We start from the raw sequence: 12,851 nt of genomic DNA, 5'->3' as shown, positions 1-12,851 counted from the left end.
AAATTTTGTAGGGGGCGCTATTGAGCCGATTTGCCACTCTGAACCAAAAAAAATCAGATTCTGTAACTACATTTCGGCCTTGTAATCTACTTGCCAAGTTTGCTTATGTTTCGAGCATGTTTAGCCTGTCAAAATGACCTTCGTTGTTAACGGCGAAGACTGCATCGCCACGGCAACGGCGGTCGACGAAACATCAAAAGCTTCATGATCTGGCATTATGAACTTCTTGTATTTGTGTGGAACAAATTTGATATTGATTTGATTTACCTACTAAGAGAAACAAGCCAAAGTATAAAGACTTTAACTTCCTGTTACCAGTAGGTGGCGCTATGACTATGATTCAAAATTGGCCTGCAGATGTCTTCAGGCCTGGAGTCTAATCAAGCATGTGAAATCTGGTAAAGATCTGATGATGTGGAGTCGAGATACATCAGTTTATTCGTTCATGGCGAAGGATCGAAATTCGCCGAGCCGCCACGTCGCCGCCCTTCAGTAACTTCTTACAATCTTCACAACGAAGCATTATCAAGGTCTTAAGGCTTGTTTGACAACATTTGAGAGGGATCTGATTAATCTGTGAGGAGCAGGATGTCAAAGTACGCAGCGTACAACTTCCGGTTGCCACTAGGTGGCGCTATCAGTTTGATTCAAAATTATCATATAGATGTGTTTCGGGTCAGGATGTTATGACATATGAGAGATTTTGAGCAGATTCGACAATGTACGGCCGAGTTACAACAACTTCCTGTTTCGTGGCGAATGGTGTTTCTTTGACGCCACGCCACGGCCACATAGTTCGACAACTTTTTGATCTTTGAGTAACTTTTCACTGCCAAGCTCTCAAGAGCAGACTAGCCGAATCTGAAGTCAATCGGGTCAAATCTCTGGGAGGAGTTCGTTAAAGTATGACGCCTTGAAACGGTCAAAAAACGTCATAAAAGCAAAAATGGCCGACTTCCTGTTTGGTTTAGAGAAAACGGCCAAGAGGATTTTTTGTGCGTCTCATCACGTTCCACATACCTACCAAATTTCATACAGCTGGGTGAATCCTGATGTTGGGGCTACTCAATAGGGGGCGCTAGCGAGCCAATATTTCATACCGCAGCTGGACACCCCAATCAGACTGCAATTTTCGCAAATTCTGGCTTGCGTGCCAAATTTCACAACATTCCCAATATCCCAAGCACCTCCTTTTTGCGACGAAACACATAAAATAATAATAATAATTAAAGCTGCGAGCAGCGATGAGCGGGCCCTCGCAATATGCACGTCGGGGTGCATGCACGTCGGGGTGCCGGCGGGACTCCGGCCTGCGCGGCCGAGAACGTCCGCGATCGTCGGACGGCGCGAGGACTCTGGTTGATGCTGTCATTCAGTTCCATGACCGTCAGACACTGCATGCAGGTTCAGAGCATGGCCCCAATATACTTTTATTTAAGTCCATATGTGATACATGTTCCTACCAAATTTCATACATCTAGGTGAAACGTACTGCGAGGGCTGCTTCGTTGAAATTTTGTAGGGGGCGCTATTGAGCCGATTTGCCACTCTGAACCAATAAAATCATATTCCATAACTACATTTCGGCCTTGTAATCTACTTGCCAAGTTTGGCTATGTTTCGAGCATTTTTAGCCTCTCAAAATGACCTTCGTTGTTAACGGCGATGAATGCGTCGCCACGGCAACGGCTTTTCACGAAACAACAAGCTTTGAGTAACTTTTCATCACAAAGGTCTTTAGACTGTACCGACCAAATTTGAAGTTGATCTGATGAATTCCCTAGGAGGAGTTCGTTAAAGTGCAGCGCCTGGAAATGACAAAAACGACATGAGAAATTCCTAAAAAATGCAAAATGGCTGACTTCCGGTTGGGTTTAGAGCATAGCCCCAAGAGACTTTTATTGAAGTCCATATGCGATACATGTTCCTACCACATTTCATACATCTAGGTCAAACGTACTGCGAGGGCTGCTTCGTCGAAATTTTGTAGGGGGCGCTATTGAGCCGATTTGCCACTCTGAACCAATAAAATCATATTCTATAACTACATTTCGGCCTTGGAATCTACATGCCAAGTTTGCTTATGTTTCGAGCATTTTTAGCCTCTCAAAATGACCTTCGTTGTTCACGGCGAAGACTGCATCGCCACGGCAACGGCGTTCGACGAAACATCAAAAGCTTCATGATCTGGCATTATGAACTTCTTGTATTTGTGTGGAACAAATTTGATATTGATTTGATTTACCTACTAAGAGAAACAAGCCAAAGTATAAAGACTTTAACTTCCTGTTACCAGTAGGTGGCGCTATGACTATGATTCGAAATTGGCCTGCAGATGTCTTCAGGCCTGGAGTCTAATCAAGCATGTGAAATCTGGTAAAGATCTGATGATGTGGAGTCGAGATACATCAGTTTATTCGTTCATGGCGAAGGATCGAAATTCGCCGAGCCGCCACGTCGCTGCCCTTCAGTAACTTCTTACAATTTTCACAATGAAGCATTATCAAGGTCTTAAGGCTTGTATGACAACATTTGAGAGGGATCTGATTAATCTGTTAGGAGCAGGATGTCAAAGTACGCAGCGTACAACTTCCGGTTGCCACTAGGTGGCGCTATCAGTTTGATTCAAAATTATCATATAGATGTGTTCCGGGTCAGGATGTTATGACATATGAGAGACTTTGAGCAGATTCGACAATGTACGGCCGAGTTACAACAACTTCCTGTTTCGTGGCGAATGGTGTTTCTTTGACGCCACGCCACGGCCACATAGTTCGATAACTTTTTGATCTTTGAGTAACTTTTCACTGCCAAGGTCTCAAGAGCAGACTAGCCGAATCTGAAGTCAATCGGGTCAAATCTCTGGGAGGAGTTCGTTAAAGTATGACGCCTTGAAACGGTCAAAAAACGTCATAAAAGCAAAAATGGCCGACTTCCTGTTTGGTTTAGAGAAAACGGCCAAGAGGATTTTTTGTGCGTCTCATCACGTTCCACATACCGACCAAATTTCATACAGCTGGGTGAATCCTGATGTTGGGGCTACTCAATAGGGGGCGCTAGCGAGCCAATATTTCATACCGCAGCTGGACACCCCAATCAGACTGCAATTTTCGCAAATTCTGGCTTGCGTGCCAAATTTCACAGACTTCCCAATATCCCAAGCACCTCCTTTTTGCGACGAAACACATAAAATAAGAATAATAATAAACATTCGAAATTCAATAGGTCCTCCGCTCCGACTACGTCGGTGCTCGGGCCCTAATTAAAGCTGCGAGCAGCGATGGGCGGGCCCTCGCAATATGCACGTCGGGGTGCATGCACGTCGGGGTGGCGGCGGGACTCCGGCCTGCGCGGCCGAGAACGTCCGCGACCGTCGGACGCCGCGAGGACTCTGGTTGATGCTGTCATTCAGTTCCGTGACCGTCAGACACTGCATGCAGGTTCAGAGCATGGCCCCAATATACTTGTATTTAAGTCCATATGTGATACATGTTCCTACCAAATTTCATACATCTAGGTGAAACGTACTGCGAGGGCTGCTTCGTTGAAATTTTGTAGGGGGCGCTATTGAGCCGATTTGCCACTCTGAACCAATAAAATCATATTATACAACTACATTTTGGGCTTTAAATGTGTATGCCAAGTTTGCTTATGTTTCGAGTATTTGTAGCCTCTCAAAATGACCTTCGTTGTTAACGGCGAAGACTGCATCGCCACGGCAACGGCGTTCGACGAAACATCAAAAGCTTCATGATCTGGCATTATGAACTATTTGTGTGGAACAAATTTGATATTGATTTGATTTACCTACTAAGAGAAACAAGCCAAAGTATCAAGACTTTAACTTCCTGTTACCAGTAGGTGGCGCTATGACTATGATTCAAAATTGGCCTGCATATGTCTTCAGGCCTGGAGTCTAATCAAACACGTGAAATCTGGTAAAGATCTGATGATGTGGAGTCGAGTTACATCAGTTTATTCGTTTACGGCGAAGGATCGAAATTCCGTCGCCACGGCAACAGCTTTTCACGAAACAACAAGCTTTGAGTAACTTTTCATCACAAAGGTCTTTAGACTGTACCGACAAAATTTGAAGTTGATCTGATGAATTCCCTAGGAGGAGTTCGTTAAAGTGCAGCGCCTGGAAATGACAAAAACGACATGAGAAATTCATAAAAAATGCAAAATGGCTGACTTCCGGTTGGGTTTAGAGCATAGCCCCAAGAGACTTTTATTGAAGTCCATATGCGATACATGTTGCTACCACATTTCATACATCTAGGTCAAACGTACTGCGAGGGCTGCTTCGTTGAAATTTTGTAGGGGGCGCTATTAAGCCGATTTGCCACTCTGAACCAATAAAATCATATTCTGTAACTACATTTCGGCCATGTAATCTACTTGCCAAGTTTGCTTATGTTTCGAGCATTTTTAGCCTCTCAAAATGACCTTCGTTGTTCACGGCGAAGACTGCATCGCCACGGCAACGGCGTTCGACGAAACATCAAAAGCTTCATGATCTGGTATTATGAACTTCTTGTATTTGTGTGGAACAAATTTGATATTGATTTGATTTACCTACTAAGAGAAACAAGCCAAAGTATAAAGACTTTAACTTCCTGTTACCAGTAGGTGGCGCTATGACTATGATTCAAAATTGGACTGCAGATGTCGTCAGGCCTGGAGTCTAATCAAACACGTGAGATCTGGTAAAGATCTGATGATGTGGAGTCGAGTTACATCAGTTTATTCGTTCATGGCGAAGGATAGAAATTCGCCGAGCCGCCACGTCGCCGCCCTTCAGTAACTTCTTACAATCTTCACAACGAAGCATTATCAAGGTCTTAAGGCTTGTTTGACAACATTTGAGAGGGATCTGATTAATCTGTGAGGAGCAGGATGTCAAAGTACGCAGCGTACAACTTCCGGTTGCCACTAGGTGGCGCTATCACTATGATTCTAAATTATCATATAGATGTGTTCCGGGTCAGGATGTTATGACATATGAGAGATTTGGAGCAGATTCGACAATGTACGGCCGAGTTACAACAACTTCCTGTTTCGTGGCGAATGGTGTTTCTTTGACGCCACGCCACGGCCACATAGTTCGATAACTTTTTGATCTTTGAGTAACTTTTCACTGCCAAGGTCTCAAGAGCAGACTAGCCGAATCTGAAGTCAATCGGGTCAAATCTCTGGGAGGAGTTCGTTAAAGTATGACGCCTTGAAACGGTCAAAAAACGTCATAAAAGCAAAAATGGCCGACTTCCTGTTTGGTTTAGAGAAAACGGCCAAGAGGATTTTTGGTGCGTCTCATCACGTTCCACATAACTACCAACTTTCATACAGCTGGGTGAATCCTGATGTTGGGGCTACTCAATAGGGGGCGCTAGCGAGCCAATATTTCATACTGCAGCTGGACACCCCAATCAGACTGCAATTTTCGCAAATTCTGGCTTGCGTGCCAAATTTCACAACATTCCCAATATCCCAAGCACCTCCTTTTTGCGACGAAACACTAAAAATAAGAATAATAAGAAGAATTAAAGCTGCGAGCAGCGATGGGCGGGCCCTCGCAATATGCACGTCGGGGTGCATGCACGTCGGGGTGCCGGCGGGACTCCGGCCTGCGCGGCCGAGAACGTCAGCGACCGTCGGACGGCGCGAGGACTCTGGTTGATGCTGTCATTCAGTTCCGTGACCGTCAGACACTGCATGCAGGTTCAGAGCATGGCCCCAAGAGACTTTTATTTAAGTCCATATGTGATACATGTTCCTACCAAATTTCATACATCTAGGTGAAACGTACTGCGAGGGCTGCTTCGTTGAAATTTTGTAGGGGGCGCTATTGAGCCGATTTGCCACTCTGAACCAATAAAATCATATTCCATAACTACATTTCGGCCTTGTAATCTACTTGCCAAGTTTGGTTATGTTTCGAGCATTTTTTGCCTCTCAAAATGACCTTCGTTGTTAACGGCGAAGGATGCGTCGCCACGGCAACAGCTTTTCACGAAACAACAAGCTTTGAGTAACTTTTCATCACAAAGGTCTTTAGACTGTACCGACCAAATTTGAAGTTGATCTGATTAATTCCCTAGGAGGAGTTCGTTAAAGTGCAGCGCCTGGAAATGACAAAAACGACATGAGAAATTCATAAAAAATGCAAAATGGCTGACTTCCGGTTGGGTTTAGAGCATAGCCCCAAGAGACTTTTATTGAAGTCCATATGCGATACATGTTCCTACCACATTTCATACATCTAGGTCAAACGTACTGCGAGGGCTGCTTCGTCGAAATTTTGTAGGGGGCGCTATTGAGCCGATTTGCCACTCTGAACCAATAAAATCATATTATACAACTACATTTTGGGCTTTAAATGTGTATGCCAAGTTTGCTTATGTTTCGAGCATTTTTAGCCTCTCAAAATGACCTTCGTTGTTAACGGCGAAGACTGCATCGCCACGGCAACGGCGTTCGATGAAACAACAAGCTTTGAGTAACTTTTCATCACAAAGGTCTTTAGACTGTACCGACCAAATTTGAAGTTGATCTGATTAATTCCCTAGGAGGAGTTCGTTAAAGTGCAGCGCCTGGAAATGACAAAAACGACACTAGAAATTCATAAGAAATGCAAAGTAGCTGACTTCCGGTTGGGTTTAGAGCATAGCCCCAAGAGACTTTTATTGAAGTCCATATGTGATACATATTCCTACCACATTTCATACATCTAGGTCAAACGTACTGCGAGGGCTGCTTCGGCGAAATTTTGTAGGGGGCGCTATTGAGCCGATTTGCCACTCTGAACCAATAAAATCATATTCCCTAACTACATTTCGGCCTTGTAATCTACTTGCCAAGTTTGCTTATGTTTCGAGCATTTTTAGCCTCTCAAAATGAGCTTCGTTGTTAACGGCGAAGACTGCATCGCCACGGCAACGGCGTTCGACGTAACATCAAAAGCTTCATGATCTGGCATTATGAACTTCTTGTATTTGTGTGGAAGAAATTTGATATTGATTTGATTTACCTACTAAGAGAAACAAGCCAAAGTATAAAGACTTTAACTTCCTGTTACCAGTAGGTGGCGCTATGACTATGATTCAAAATTGGCCTGCAGATGTCTTCAGGCCTGGAGTCTAATCAAACACGTGAAATCTGGTAAAGATCTGATGATGTGGAGTCGAGTTACATCAGTTTATTCGTTCATGGCGAAGGATCGAAATTCGCCGAGCCGCCACGTCGCCGCCCTTCAGTAACTTCTTACACTCTTCACAACGAAGCATTATCAAGGTCTTAAGGCTTGTTTGACAACATTTGAGAGGGATCTGATTAATCTGTGAGGAGCAGGATGTCAAAGTACACAGCGTACAACTTCCGGTTGCCACTAGGTGGCGCTATCACTATGATTCTAAATTATCATATAGATGTGTTCCGGGTCAGGATGTTATGACATATGAGAGATTTTGAGCAGATTCGACAATGTACGGCCGAGTTACAACAACTTCCTGTTTCGTGGCGAATGGTGTTTCTTTGACGCCACGCCACGGCCACATCGTTCGATAACTTTTTGATCTTTGAGTAACTTTTCACTGCCAAGGTCTCAAGAGCAGACTAGCCGAATCTGAAGTCAATCGGGTCAAATCTCTGGGAGGAGTTCGTTAAAGTATGACGCCTTGAAACGGTCAAAAAACGTCATAAAAGCAAAAATGGCCGACTTCCTGTTTGGTTTAGACAAAACGGCCAAGAGGATTTTTTGTGCGTCTCATCACGTTCCACATACCGACCAAATTTCATACAGCTGGGTGAATCCTGATGTTGGGGCTACTCAATAGGGGGCGCTAGCGAGCCAATATTTCATACCGTAGCTGGACACCCCAATCAGACTGCAATTTTCGCAAATTCTGGCTTGCGCGCCAAATTTCACAACATTCCCAATATCCCAAGCACCTCCTTTTTGCGACGAAACACTAAAAATAATAATAATAATAATAATTAAAGCTGCGAGCAGCGATGGGCGGGCCCTCGCAATATGCACGTCGGGGTGCATGCACGTCGGGGTGGCGGCGGGACTCCGGCCTGCGCGGCCGAGAACGTCCGCGACCGTCGGACGGCGCGAGGACTCTGGTTGATGCTGCCATTCAGTTCCGTGACCGTCAGACACTGCATGCAGGTTCAGAGCATGGCCCCAATATACTTTTATTTAAGTCCATATGTGATACATGTTCCTACCAAATTTCATACATCTAGGTGAAACGTACTGCGAGGGCTGCTTCGTTGAAATTTTGTAGGGGGCGCTATTGAGCCGATTTGCCACTCTGAACCAATAAAATCATATTATACAACTACATTTTGGCCTTTAAATGTGTATGCCAAGTTTGCTTATGTTTCGAGCATTTTTAGCCTCCCAAAATGACCTTCGTTGTTAACGGCGAAGACTGCATCGCCACGGCAACGGCGTTCGACGAAACATCAAAGCTTCATGATCTGGCATTATGAACTATTTGTGTGGAACAAATTTGATATTGATTTGATTTACCTACTAAGAGAAACAAGCCAAAGTATCAAGACTTTAACTTCCTGTTACCAGTAGGTGGCGCTATGACTATGATTCAAAATTGGCCTGCATATGTCTTCAGGCCTGGAGTCTAATCAAACACGTGAAATCTGGTAAAGATCTGATGATGTGGAGTCGAGTTACATCAGTTTATTCGTTCATGGCGAAGGATCGAAATTCGCCGAGCCGCCACGTCGCCGTCCTTCAGTAACTTCTTACAATCTTCACAATGAAGCATTATCAAGGTCTTAAGGCTTGTTTGACAACATTTGAGAGGGATCTGATTAATCTGTGAGGAGCAGGATGTCAAAGTACGCAGCGTACAACTTCCGGTTGCCACTAGGTGGCGCTATCACTATGATTCTAAATTATCATATAGATGTGTTCCGGGTCAGGATGTTATGACATATGAGAGATTTTGAGCAGATTCGACAATGTACGGCCGAGTTACAACAACTTCCTGTTTCGTGGCGAATGGTGTTTCTTTGACGCCACGCCACGGCCACATCGTTCGATAACTTTTTGATCTTTGAGTAACTTTTCACTGCCAAGGTCTCAAGAGCAGACTAGCTGAATCTGAAGTCAATCGGGTCAAATCTCTGGGAGGAGTTCATTAAAGTATGACGCCTTGAAACGGTAAAAAAACGTCATAAAAGCAAAAATGGCCGACTTCCTGTTTGGTTTAGAGAAAACGGCCAAGAGGATTTTTTGTGCGTCTCATCACGTTCCACATACCTACCAACTTTCATACAGCTGGGTGAAACCTGATGTTGGGGCTACTCAATAGGGGGCGCTAGCGAGCCAATATTTCATACCGCAGCTGGGCACCCCAATCAGACTGCAATTTTCGCAAATTCTGGCTTGCTTGCCAAATTTCACAAACTTCCCAATATCCCAAGCACCTCCTTTTTGCGACGAAACACATAAAATAATAATAAGAATAATAATAATAATAAACATTCGAAATTCAATAGGTCCTCCGCTCCGACTACGTCGGTGCTCGGGCCCTAATTAAAGCTGCGAGCAGCGATGGGCGGGCCCTCGCAATATGCACGTCGGGGTGCATGCACGTCGGGGTGGCGGCGGGACTCTGGCCTGCGCGGCCGAGAACGTCCGCGACCGTCGGACGGCGCGAGGACTCTGGTTGATGCTGCCATTCAGTTCTGTGACCGTCAGACACTGCATGCAGGTTCAGAGCATGGCCCCAATATACTTTTATTTAAGTCCATATGTGATACATGTTCCTACCAAATTTCATACATCTAGGTGAAACGTACTGCGAGGGCTGCTTCGTTGAAATTTTGTAGGGGGCGCTATTGAGCCGATTTGCCACTCTGAACCAATAAAATCATATTATACAACTACATTTTGGGCTTTAAATGTGTATGCCAAGTTTGCTTATGTTTCGAGCATTTGTAGCCTCTCAAAATGACCTTCGTTGTTAACGGCGAAGAATGCGTCGCCACGGTAACAGTTTTTCACGAAACAACAAGCTTTGAGTAACTTTTCATCACAAAGGTCTTTAGACTGTACCGACCAAATTTGAAGCTGATCTGATGAATTCCCTAGGAGGAGTTCGTTAAAGTGCAGCGCCTGGAAATGACAAAAACGACATGAGAAATTCATAAAAAATGCAAAATGGCTGACTTCCGGTTGGGTTTAGAGCATAGCCCCAAGAGACTTTTATTGAAGTCCATATGCGATACATGTTCCTACCACATTTCATACATCTAGGTCAAACGTACTGCGAGGGCTGCTTCGTCGGAATTTTGTAGGGGGCGCTATTAAGCCGATTTGCCACTCTGAACCAATAAAATCATATTCTATAACTACATTTCGGCCTTGTAATCTACTTGCCAAGTTTGCTTATGTTTCGAGCATTTTTAGCCTCTCAAAATTACCTTCGTTGTTAAAGGCGAAGACTGCATCGCCACGGCAACGGCGTTCGACGAAACATCAAAAGCTTCATGATCTGGCATTATGAACTTCTTCTATTTGTGTGGAACAAATTTGATATTGATTTGATTTACCTACTAAGAGAAACAAGCCAAAGTATAAAGACTTTAACTTCCTGTTACCAGTAGGTGGCGCTATGACTATGATTCAAAATTGGCCTGCAGATGTCTTCAGGCCTGGAGTCTAATCAAACACGTGAAATCTGGGAAAGATCTGATGATGTGGAGTCGAGATACATCAGTTTATTCGTTCATGGCGAAGGATCGAAATTCGCCGAGCCGCCACGTCGCCGCCCTTCAGTAACTTCTTACAATCTTCACAACGAAGCATTATCAAGGTCTTAAGGCTTGTTTGACAACATTTGAGAGGGATCTGATTAATCTGTGAGGAGCAGGATGTCAAAGTACGCAGCCTACAACTTCCGGTTGCCACTAGGTGGCGCTATCACTATGATTCTAAATTATCATATAGATGTGTTCCGGGTCAGGATGTTATGACATATGAGAGATTTGGAGCAGATTCGACAATGTACGGCCAAGTTACAACAACTTCCTGTTTCGTGGCGAATGGTGTTTCTTTGACGCCACGCCACGGCCACATAGTTCGATAACTTTTTGATCTTTGAGTAACTTTTCACTGCCAAGGTCTCAAGAGCAGACTCGCCGAATCTGAAGTCAATCGGGTCAAATCTCTGGGAGGAGTTCGTTAAAGTATGACGCCTTGAAACGGTCAAAAAACGTCATAAAAGTAAAAATGGCCGACTTCCTGTTTGGTTTAGAGAAAACTTCCAAGAGGATTTTTGGTGCGTCTCATCACGTGCCACATACCTACCAACTTTCATACAGCTGGGTGAAACCTGATGTTGGGGCTACTCAATAGGGGGCGCTAGCGAGCCAATATTTCATAACGCAGCTGGACACCCCAATCAGACTGCAATTTTCGCAAATTCTGGCTTGCGGGCCAAATTTCACAACATTCCCAATATCCCAAGCACCTCCTTTTTGCGACGAAAGACTAAGAATAAGAATAATAATAATAATTAAAGCTGCGAGCAGCGATGGGCGGGCCCTCGCAATATGCACGTCGGGGTGCATGCACGTCGGGGTGGCGGCGGGACTCCGGCCTGCGCGGCCGAGTACGTCCGCGACCGTCGGACGGCGCGAGGACTCTGGTTGATGCTGTCATTCAGTTCCGTGACCGTCAGACACTGCATGCAGGTTCAGAGCATGGCCCCAATATACTTTTATTTAAGTCCATATGTGATACATGTTCCTACCAAATTTCATACATCTAGGTGAAACGTACTGCGAGGGCTGCTTCGTTGAAATTTTGTAGGGGGCGCTATTGAGCCGATTTGCCACTCTGAACCAATAACATCATATTATACAACTACATTTTGGGCTTTAAATGTGTATGCCAAGTTTGCTTATGTTTCGAGCATTTTTAGCCTCTCAAAATGACCTTCGTTGTTAACGGCGAAGACTGCATCGCCACGGCAACGGCGTTCGACGAAACATCAAAAGCTTCATGATCTGGCATTATGAACTATTTGTGTGGAACAAATTTGATATTGATTTGATTTACCTACTAAGATAAACAAGCCAAAGTATCAAGACTTTAACTTCCTGTTACCAGTAGGTGGCGCTATGACTATGATTCAAAATTGGCCTGCATATGTCTTCAGGCCTGGAGTCTAATCAAACACGTGAAATCTGGTAAAGATCTGATGATGTGGAGTCGAGTTACATCAGTTTATTCATTTATGGCGAAGGATCGAAATTCCGTCGCCACGGCAACAGCTTTTCACGAAACAACAAGCTTTGAGTAACTTTTCATCACAAAGGTCTTTAGACTGTACCGACCAAATTTGAAGTTGATCTGATGAATTCCCTAGGAGGAGTTCGTTAAAGTGCAGCGCCTGGAAATGACAAAAACGACATGAGAAATTCATAAAAAATGCAAAATGGCTGACTTCCGGTTGGGTTTAGAGCATAGCCCCAAGAGACTTTTATTGAAGTCCATATGCGATACATGTTCCTACCACATTTCATACATCTAGGTCAAACGTACTGCGAGGGCTGCTTCGTTGAAATTTTGTAGGGGGCGCTATTGAGCCGATTTGCCACTCTGAACCAATAAAATCATATTCTATAACTACATTTCGGCCTTGTAATCTACTTGCCAAGTTTGCTTATGTTTCGAGCATTTTTAGCCTCTCAAAATGACCTTCGTTGTTCACGGCGAAGACTGCATCGCCACGGCAACGGCGTTCGACGAAACATCAAAAGCTTCATGATCTGGTATTATGAACTTCTTATATTTGTGTGGAACAAATTTG

The sequence above is a fragment of the Melanostigma gelatinosum genome (assembly GCF_949748355.1).
Source record: "Melanostigma gelatinosum genome assembly, chromosome: 1".
In the NCBI taxonomy this organism is placed as follows: domain Eukaryota; kingdom Metazoa; phylum Chordata; class Actinopteri; order Perciformes; family Zoarcidae; genus Melanostigma; species Melanostigma gelatinosum.
This window is presented reverse-complemented; position numbering follows the sequence as displayed.